The following is a 9610-nucleotide window of genomic DNA, read 5'->3' as shown; positions in this document are numbered from 1 at the left end:
TCTACGAAGTACCATTGATTCTGGGAGCCCACTCTTCAGTTACATGCAAATATTATTGCGAGGGGATGGAGGTTACTATGTGGATTGCTGCTGCTCTTTTATGTACCGTAATTTCAGCCTAGGCTTCCAAAAAATAATAAAATGGGTAGTTTATTACATTAATGAATGCTACTTTGCATGCATATGTGGTGCCCATGAGGGTTCGGTCGCCACAGAGGTACTGCATCTCACCCAGAGGTGTGGTATCTCACTCTCAGGTAAGGAAGGAGTACGGCTCGGGACCCTAACACCTGCATCCAACATATACCCGCAGTGGGGGTAGGGCGAGATTGCTCCTAAGGGAGAGCACAGTCCCGGGTCCCTAGCTGAGGGGAGGTGCTATGTAGTGGGTGTGGGTGGAGGAAGTAGCTAAGGGGAGCACATGAGAGGAAGGTATAAATAGAGAAGCCATCTTGTTTAGAGAGATGTGAGCAGTGAGTGAGAACAGTCTACAGTGAGAGGAGTGGAGCAGGGCTCTGCAGGAGCTCTGCTCAGGCAGAGGGCCTGAGGAGAGGCCCAGGACTGAAGAAAGAGGAGAGGGAGCAGGAAGGGCTCCAGGAACTGACGCACCCAGGGGGGGGATATAGGGGACTCGGTACCCGGGTCTTTACCTTCTTTGTAGGATGTCACGTCAGTCGGCTCCCGGGCCCGTCCTCTGCGGTCACTCTTTAAAAGGGGGTTTTTGTTAACAGTTTTGTCTCGTGACGCCACCTGTGGTTCCCGGTAATGAGTACCGGCCCTGCTGTAGACCTCCGGGGGTGATGGGATGGCAGCTGGGATGTTTCTGCTCCCCACAGGTGGAGTGGGCCCCCGGGGCAGGGTTGATGGAAGGGATGCAGGTGAGAGGTGGCCCGGTCGGGTCCGGGGGAATGACGGACACGCATATGTGGCACCCCAGGGGTCTGGTTTTCCACAGTAATGTAATGTTATGTCTGAGAGCAGGTGGGAGGTCCTTTGGTCAGGGGTCCTGTGCATGCCACACCTCCTGCCCAGTCTTGGGAGGGGAAGAACTTCCCCTGTATAAACCCGGGGCTGAGGCAGGGTGAGTCAGACAAGTGGAGTAGAGACAAGAAGCAGCATAGGAAACAGCAGAGTTACAAGGAGTCAGGGGCTGGCAGCTGCAGAGCTCGCCCTGACTAAGAAGACTTCTTTCCGGACCCGGAGTCCGAGGCTGTGGGGACTAACTCCTACCCAGCAGCAGAATCCGTCAGGCAGGGGATTTCAGGTCCTCTGGCCCAGAAGCCCGAAGGCACGGTCACACGCGTGGGACCAGCACCGCCATCGTGGAGCGGAAGCCATTAGAAGGCCCCGAGTCACCGGCCATACGGGTGAGCACCACACGGTACACTCAGGGACGTGGGCTACTTACATCAGCTTCTAGCAAGGTAGCCAGAAGAGTACAGTCAGTTTAGGAGGCCTACAACTACGCCTGGCCAGGGGAGTTCCCATCTGCTCAAGGACTGACCAGGCCCCGTTCGCTAGCAAGTACTCCGGGAGGGTCTATCGTTGTTACCAGTAAAGACCCTGAACTACACCGTACCGTCTCTGAGTGGTTCCTGCTACCCCCATCATCCACGTCGGCTGCCCTGAGACCATACCCCTCCCGTTGGGGGTTATACTATCACGCTGCATAATCCTACCATCGGCCTCAGCGGTCTGCCCCGCAGCAGCAGCTCCCTGGCTGCACTCAACGGGTGGCGTAGTCATCAACTATTTACTACTAGTAGACTGCCGTCCAGTTTGACTCCCTGGGCACGGACCGGGTCACCGCCACGAGACTACAACCCTCCACGGATCCGGCTCCGGGTAAGCTCCCGCGTGCGCACCGCAGCGCGACACAGGCCCAGGGGCGCGTCAACTTTGGCGTAGTCGGCAGGATTTCGTGCCCGCAACCACCGGGTACTGCGTGCCTGAAAAGCAAAGACTGTTCAAACTTACCAGTGGTGAAGATTCCCGCTATCCGTGGAGGTTTCCCGCCATCCGGCGCCATCTTCTACCTTCTTCCCGCCATCCGCGAAGTTTTCCCGCCATCCGGCGCCATCTTCGACCTTCTTCCCGCCATCCGTGGAGTTTTCCCGCCATTGGACGCCATCTTGAGGACGCCGCGCGGGAAGAAGAGGGGCGTGGACTCCGAAAGCGCGCGAGAACTGAAGCCCCGCCTCACATCCGGACGTTGCGTAAGGTCCTGGAAGGAGCCCAGCAGACGCCGACGTCACAGGAGCGCGACGGAAGGTCCTCAACCCTGACGATCCACTGCGGAGCCGCGGCCTACGGAAGAGGATCATCGCAAGGTAGGCCACGGTCCACTAGGGGGGAGGAAGATGTCGGATACGGAGGAGAGCTTCACTGCCTCAACCCCCGCCAGCGCTACCGCTGCTGCAGTTATGCCCTTCACCATGCCCTATATCCCGGGAGCAGCTTGGCTACCCCAGTACTCAGGGGAGTCACATACCCTGCATGACTTTAGAGAAAAGCTGGATAGCCTCTTCCAGGTGTACCCCCTCACAGAAGAGCAAAAAGTGAGCATCCTGGTGGCCCAACTAACAGGGGCAGCCAAAAGGGAAGTAAAATCCTGGCCACCTGGGAGGAAGACTGTCGCAGGGATACTAACCCGGCTGAAGGACACCTTTGATACCCGCACCCCAGCCGAGATTAAGCTTAGATTCTACGGGTGCAAGCAGCGAGCGCATGAGAGTATAAGGGACTATGCACTAAACCTACAAGAGGCCCTGAGGGCCATAAAGCAGACCGACCCTGATGGGGTGGGAAACGAGGACAGGCTGTTGACTGAACAATTTATAGAGGGTTTATATTGCAATGCCCACCGAACCCAGTTGCGGGCAATGGCCTTACAGGATCCCCATCTGGACTTTGCACAGTTCAAGGACAGAGCCATCCGGGTGCTCCGAGAACCGGCACCAGGTGGCGTTGTGACCCACAGACGCCCCACTACCACTTACTACCAGGAGGCGGCGCCCTTGTCAGCAGGGCCTGTGGGAGCTGATGCGCAGGCTTTGGACAATGACCCGGCTCCAGACCTACACCATCAGGTCCAAGAGCTAGCTAAGAGCGTTGCTACGCTAACCCGAACTGTTCAGTCTTTACAGGTTTCCACCCCAGGGAAGATCCAGCTGGCATCCGGACCGGAGGACATCCCGTGGCGTCGACCAAGGAGGACCCCACCGGCCAGAGGAAGACCCAGTGACCGATACAGTGAGGACGGACGACCCATCTGCCGCCGCTGCAATCAACCCGGACATATGGCAAGGTACTGTTCTTTAAACGGGCACAACCTGGGGTAGAGGGCCAACCCCCAGGAAAAAGATCACCAGGCCCATCGAACTGGCGCGACAGATATGTGGGAGGACGTCCAGTCTTGCCTGTGGTACTGGATGGCATTCCCATGAGTGCCCTACTGGACACCGGGTCACAGGTCACCACCATCCCGTACGTGCTCTTCAAGCAGTACTGGAATGACTCGGATATTACCCGCTACCCCGATGACGACTTGAGTATCATCGCCAGCAATGGTCAGCCCGTGCCACAGATCGGATTTAAAGAGGTGACCATCAAAATTGGTAGAGTCGAACTGGTCGCACAGGGACTGATCATTGTAGATATTGATAAACATGAGAGTCACCCAAAAATAACTCTAGGAACTAATGTAATTGAAAATTGTCTTGCAGAGGTGATTTTCCTTTTACAGCAGGTTGCCAAGAATGCCAGCTCCGGCGAGCAGCGGGTGCTCCAGAAAGAGATCCGGGCACTGATGCAACGGCAACAAGTGGAACTCTCCGGCGGTGAGATTGGTAGCGTAAGAATGTGTGACCCTTTTCCGATTGCCATGCCCCCAAAAAGTGAAATGATGATTTGGTGCCGGGCAGCTATTGGTCTGAGAGGTAGAGATTACCAGGCAATGGTAGAACCAGTTTACTCAGACAGTAGGCCCACCATTTTGACAGCACGGGGGGTCGTCAATGTACGCCATGGGAGGGTGCCCGTTCGCATAATAAATATCGGGGAGAGGGAAGTGTACCTGCCCCGGTATGCCACGCTAGCCAAATTATATATCACTAATCAAAATTCTATACAATCTGTGGAACCCTTGCCTCCATCTCACCCGGAGGAAGGTAACGGCTCTAAGAAAGACATGGAGGACTGGTGTCAGCAACTACATCTGGGTACTGACTCCACTCCCTCACATCAGAAACAAGGAGTCTATCGGGTGGTTCAAGAGTATGAGAGAGTGTTTAGTAAACACCCGTTAGACTTCGGGCGAGTCAAGGGGGTAGAACATCGCATCCCCACGGGAGATCATCCTCCCATAAAAGAGAGGTATCGACCCGTACCCCCTGCACATTACCAACACGCCAAGGGGATGCTTAGAGACATGAAGGAGGCTGGGGTAATCCGGGATAGTTGTAGCCCCTGGGCAGCCCCATTAGTTTTAGTCAAAAAGAAAGACAACACCATGAGGATGTGTGTAGATTACCGGAAAATCAACCGTATCACACACAAGGATGCGTACCCCTTACCAAGGATAGAGGAGTCATTGGCTGCTTTAAGATCTGCTAACTTCTTCTCTACCTTGGATCTCACTAGCGGGTACTGGCAGGTTCCTGTAGCAGAGGCGGACCGGGAGAAGACCGCATTCACCACCCCGATGGGACTTAGCGAGTTCACCTGCATGCCGTTCGGACTCTGCAACGCACCAGGAACCTTCCAACGCCTAATGGAGTGTTGTCTGGGCCACAGAAACTTCGAGACGGTCCTGTTGTACCTGGACGATGTCATCGTATATTCCAAGACGTATGAGGACCACCTGAAACACCTGGCGGAAGTGTTCGAGGCTCTGGCGAGTTACGGCCTAAAGGTGAAACCCTCCAAGTGTCACCTCCTGAAACCAAAGGTGCAGTACCTGGGACACGTAGTGAGCGCTGACGGAGTGGCTCCCGACCCTGATAAAATCACCGCAATTAAGGAATGGCCAAGCCCCTCCAGCGTAAAAGAAGTGCGGCAGTTCCTCGGGTTGGTAGGCTACTACCGAAGGTTTATTCCCGGTTTCACCAAAAAGGCAGCACCTATGCAGGACCTCCTGATAGGCCAGTCCCGGAAGGCCAAGAACCAGAAGCCGCCCTTCAAATGGGAAGAGCTGGAAGAAGAGTCCTTCCGCCAGCTGAAGATGGCCCTCACGGGGGACGAAATCCTGGCGTACCCGGATTATAGCCAGCCCTTTATCCTCTACACCGACGCCAGTAACATCGGGCTAGGAGCCGTACTGTCCCAGATCCAGCAGGGGAAGGAACGAGTAATCGCCTACGCCAGCCGAAAACTGCGACCCACCGAAAGGAACCCCGAGAATTACAGCTCATTTAAGTTAGAGTTCCTGGCCGTAGTATGGGCAATCACTGAGCGCTTTAAGCATTACCTCGCTTCTTCCCGGTTCACCGTGTACACGGATAACAACCCGCTGACACACCTGGACACGGCAAGACTCGGTGCCCTGGAGCAGAGGTGGATGGCCCGTCTGTCCAACTACGAGTTCACAATTAAATACCGGGCAGGACGCTCCAATACCAACGCGGACGCCCTGTCCAGGATGCCCAACCTGCCGGACGGAGGAGAAGATCCGGAGGGACTGGAAGAAGTTGAACTCCCTGCGTTCCACCGTCATGGGACTATTCAGTATTCCCACCGGGTAAGGAGTAAGCAGGCTGCTACGTTGAACCCCTTACCCCACTACAACTGGGCGGAAACGCAAGACAGCGACCCTGCCGTCCGACTGGTGAAGGAGATGCTGACTCGGCCGGAGGCTCGCCTTGAACCAGACGCTCCGGAGGAAGCCAAACAACTATGGGCAGAGAAGAGTCGACTGTTCCTTTACAAAGGGAAGTTGTGCCGCAGAATGGTTAACTCCCGGACGCATGAATTACTCTGGCAAGTAGTGGTGCCACGAAGAGACGCAGCCATGGTGATGGAGGCATACCACGACGGAGCTGGACACTTTGGGTGGAAAAAGCTGGAGTTCCTGCTGCGCGAGCGGTTCCACTGGGTAGGCATGAGGGGAACCATCGAGAAGTGGTGCAGAGATTGTGGCCCGTGCAACCTGAGAAGGAAGGACCGAGCCAGCCAGAAGACTCCCCTGCAGTCCATCGTCACCCGGCAACCGTTGGAACTGGTAGCCTTGGATCATGTAAAACTGACCCCAAGCAGAAGTGGCTACGTCTACGCGTTAACCATCGTGGATCATTACTCCCGGTTCTTGGTTGTCGTCCCCGTCAAGGACTTAACGGCTCAAACAGCAGCTAGAGCCTTCCAGCAGCACTTCTGCCGTCCACACGGGTACCCGGACCAAGTGCTGACGGACCAGGGACCTGCCTTTGAAGCGGAGGTCTTTCAGGAATTCTGCAATCTGTATGGCTGCCGGAAGATAAGGACGACACCCTACCATCCGCAGACTAATGGACTTTGTGAAAAAATGAACCAGGTGGTAATGGATCTTCTAAAAACGTTGCCCCTGGAAGAACGCAGTCTGTGGCCTGAAAAGTTGCCCGATCTGGTGGACCTATACAACCACATCCCGGTAGGTTCCACCAACTGTACCCCGGCTTACCTAATGAGGGCAAGACCTGGTAAGTTACCTGTTGACCTGGAAATGGGAGTCCTGACCCCCGAGGACACTTCACCAGAAACAGACTGGGACACAGAGAGGCAGCAGCAGTACCGGAGAGTACAGGAGAGCGTGGAGCGAAGTCTCTGTCAGGCTAGGGAAAGACAAGAGAAAACTTACAACCAGTATGCTCCCGCTGTTCCCCTGGTACCCGGAGAGCAGGTCTTGAAGAGGAAGAGACGGCTCCACAAGTTGGACGACCAGTGGGAGAAGGACCCGTACACCGTACTGCCCTCAAGCCACGAGAACCCGAAGGTCTGTACCATCAGTAAAGACGGAGGGGAAACCACAGCCATTGTATCCCGGGACCACCTGAAGAAGTGTCCCGAACAACTGAGGAACCCTGAAGAGGAACAAGAAGACCATCGACCCGTGGAAGAAAGGGAAGATATGGTTAGTACCGTGCTCGGGGACTTCCCTCAGTCTTGGACTCAAGTCAATGGTGCAGTTGTGGTACCCGTACTCACCTTCCTCCAACCATCATCCCAAGAACCTACGGAGCAACGGGTAGAGCTGGAAGAACAGCCGGTCCAGGAGGCAGAAGACTCCACACAAGCAGAACAGGAGAATCAACCCTCTGCTTATAGTGAGCCTGCCGTACCCCTAGTGAGACAAAGAGCCGGTAGACAGCTGCCCAGTTTACCCTTGACAGCTCCTACACCCTGTAGTTCAGGGCCAGACAGTCAGCTCCGTAGGTCCACTCGGGCCACTAGAGGCCAGTTACCCGCACGCTGGAGAATTTAAAGTGTATAAATTGTTTTATTTATGTTTTTCTGTGTCTTGTTGCTTGTGTATAATTTTGTGTTTCTAGTTATTTTTAGGAATCCTTGGTGGATTTACCGGGAATCCTTGTACATAGTTGGAGCGTAACCCAGGATGGACTAGAGACTGTTAAGGACTCGGGGTAGGACAGACCCCTACCTGGTTACGTCTCCCTGTGTTGGTGAAATGGACACCTTGCTCTCTTCAGAGACTGCACCCGGTTGCGGACACGCCGTAACCATCTTTATATGTTTTCTTATTGTATTGTTAATGTTTTTGCCTTGTTATGTTTTTCTAAATGTGTTTAGTCCCGGAGTACTAAATTTCACTAGGGGGGAATGTGGCACCCCAGGGGTCTGGTTTTCCACAGTAATGTAATGTTATGTCTGAGAGCAGGTGGGAGGTCCTTTGGTCAGGGGTCCTGTGCATGCCACACCTCCTGCCCAGTCTTGGGAGGGGAAGAACTTCCCCTGTATAAACCCGGGGCTGAGGCAGGGTGAGTCAGACAAGTGGAGTAGAGACAAGAAGCAGCATAGGAAACAGCAGAGTTACAAGGAGTCAGGGGCTGGCAGCTGCAGAGCTCGCCCTGACTAAGAAGACTTCTTTCCGGACCCGGAGTCCGAGGCTGTGGGGACTAACTCCTACCCAGCAGCAGAATCCGTCAGGCAGGGGATTTCAGGTCCTCTGGCCCAGAAGCCCGAAGGCACGGTCACACGCGTGGGACCAGCACCGCCATCGTGGAGCGGAAGCCATTAGAAGGCCCCGAGTCACCGGCCATACGGGTGAGCACCACACGGTACACTCAGGGACGTGGGCTACTTACATCAGCTTCTAGCAAGGTAGCCAGAAGAGTACAGTCAGTTTGGGAGGCCTACAACTACGCCTGGCCAGGGGAGATCCCATCTGCTCAAGGACTGACCAGGCCCCGTTCGCTAGCAAGTACTCCGGGAGGGTCTATCGTTGTTACCAGTAAAGACCCTGAACTACACCGTACCGTCTCTGAGTGGTTCCTGCTACCCCCATCATCCACGTCGGCTGCCCTGAGACCATACCCCTCCCGTTGGGGGTTATACTATCACGCTGCATAATCCTACCATCGGCCTCAGCGGTCTGCCCCGCAGCAGCAGCTCCCTGGCTGCACTCAACGGGTGGCGTAGTCATCAACTATTTACTACTAGTAGACTGCCGTCCAGTTTGACTCCCTGGGCACGAACCGGGTCACCGCCACGAGACTACAACCCTCCACGGATCCGGCTCCGGGTAAGCTCCCGCGTGCGCACCGCAGCGCGACACAGGCCCAGGGGCGCGTCACATACAGGGGATTAGCTTCAGTACTTTTACTGGTGTAACAGCAGGTAGGGTCCAGGGTACTTAATAGGAAGGGTGCACTTCAGAACTCTCCCCAGTGAGCGGGTTGTAGGCCTCCTGGTCCGTGTCTTCCTCTCTCTAAGCTTCTGGCCAGCCTGGAACTTGGCCTAGCTTCTATATTGTTTTGCTCTCTCATCTGACTGCTTGGTAGTAGGACTTTTCTCTGGCAACCACTATCCCTGGACGCCGGGGCCTTTGTGGTTCCTAGTCCTGTAATTGATGGCAGCTTCAGGATGACCAGGGGTCTGGAAGCCTCCTGGTATGCCGGTTGTCCCTACTGGGTGTAGAGGACCCTGTAGGCGCAGACACGGTGTCCGGCTTGTGTCTTGGGATGAGCTTCAGATGCTCCCCTGCCCCCTTAACTCCTCTCTTCTCTCTCCTTGCATCAGCCACACTCGGGGCCCTCAGTACAGCAGCAGACGTACTTCGTCTTCACTGCTCTCAGTGTCAGCACACTCTCTGACTGACTAACTGACGACCCCTAACTGACTTCACCCTCCAGTTTATATATCCCTAACAGGCTCCCTCTGGTGGTCTGAGGTGGAAGGGTGGAGGTGTCTGTTTGTAGTGAGGGCCTCTTGTGGAGAAGTCCATCCATGCACCCTTTTGGGTCCTGTGGTACCTGTAGTAGCAGGGTGCCACAGAACGAAGGAAGGGACCCCAGGGGTACGGGCAGTGCTGGAGGCCACCCGTACGCCCGAATCTACCAAGAGGTGGAGGGGTCAGGCCACACAAAGGGGACCGGTCCCTCAACTAGCAGAGCACTTTATG

Source organism: Phyllobates terribilis, unplaced genomic scaffold (genome assembly GCF_046119375.1).
Source record: "Phyllobates terribilis strain yellow unplaced genomic scaffold, ASM4611937v1 Scaffold_3__8_contigs__length_932513732, whole genome shotgun sequence".
Taxonomy (NCBI): Eukaryota; Metazoa; Chordata; class Amphibia; order Anura; family Dendrobatidae; genus Phyllobates; species Phyllobates terribilis.
This window is presented reverse-complemented; position numbering follows the sequence as displayed.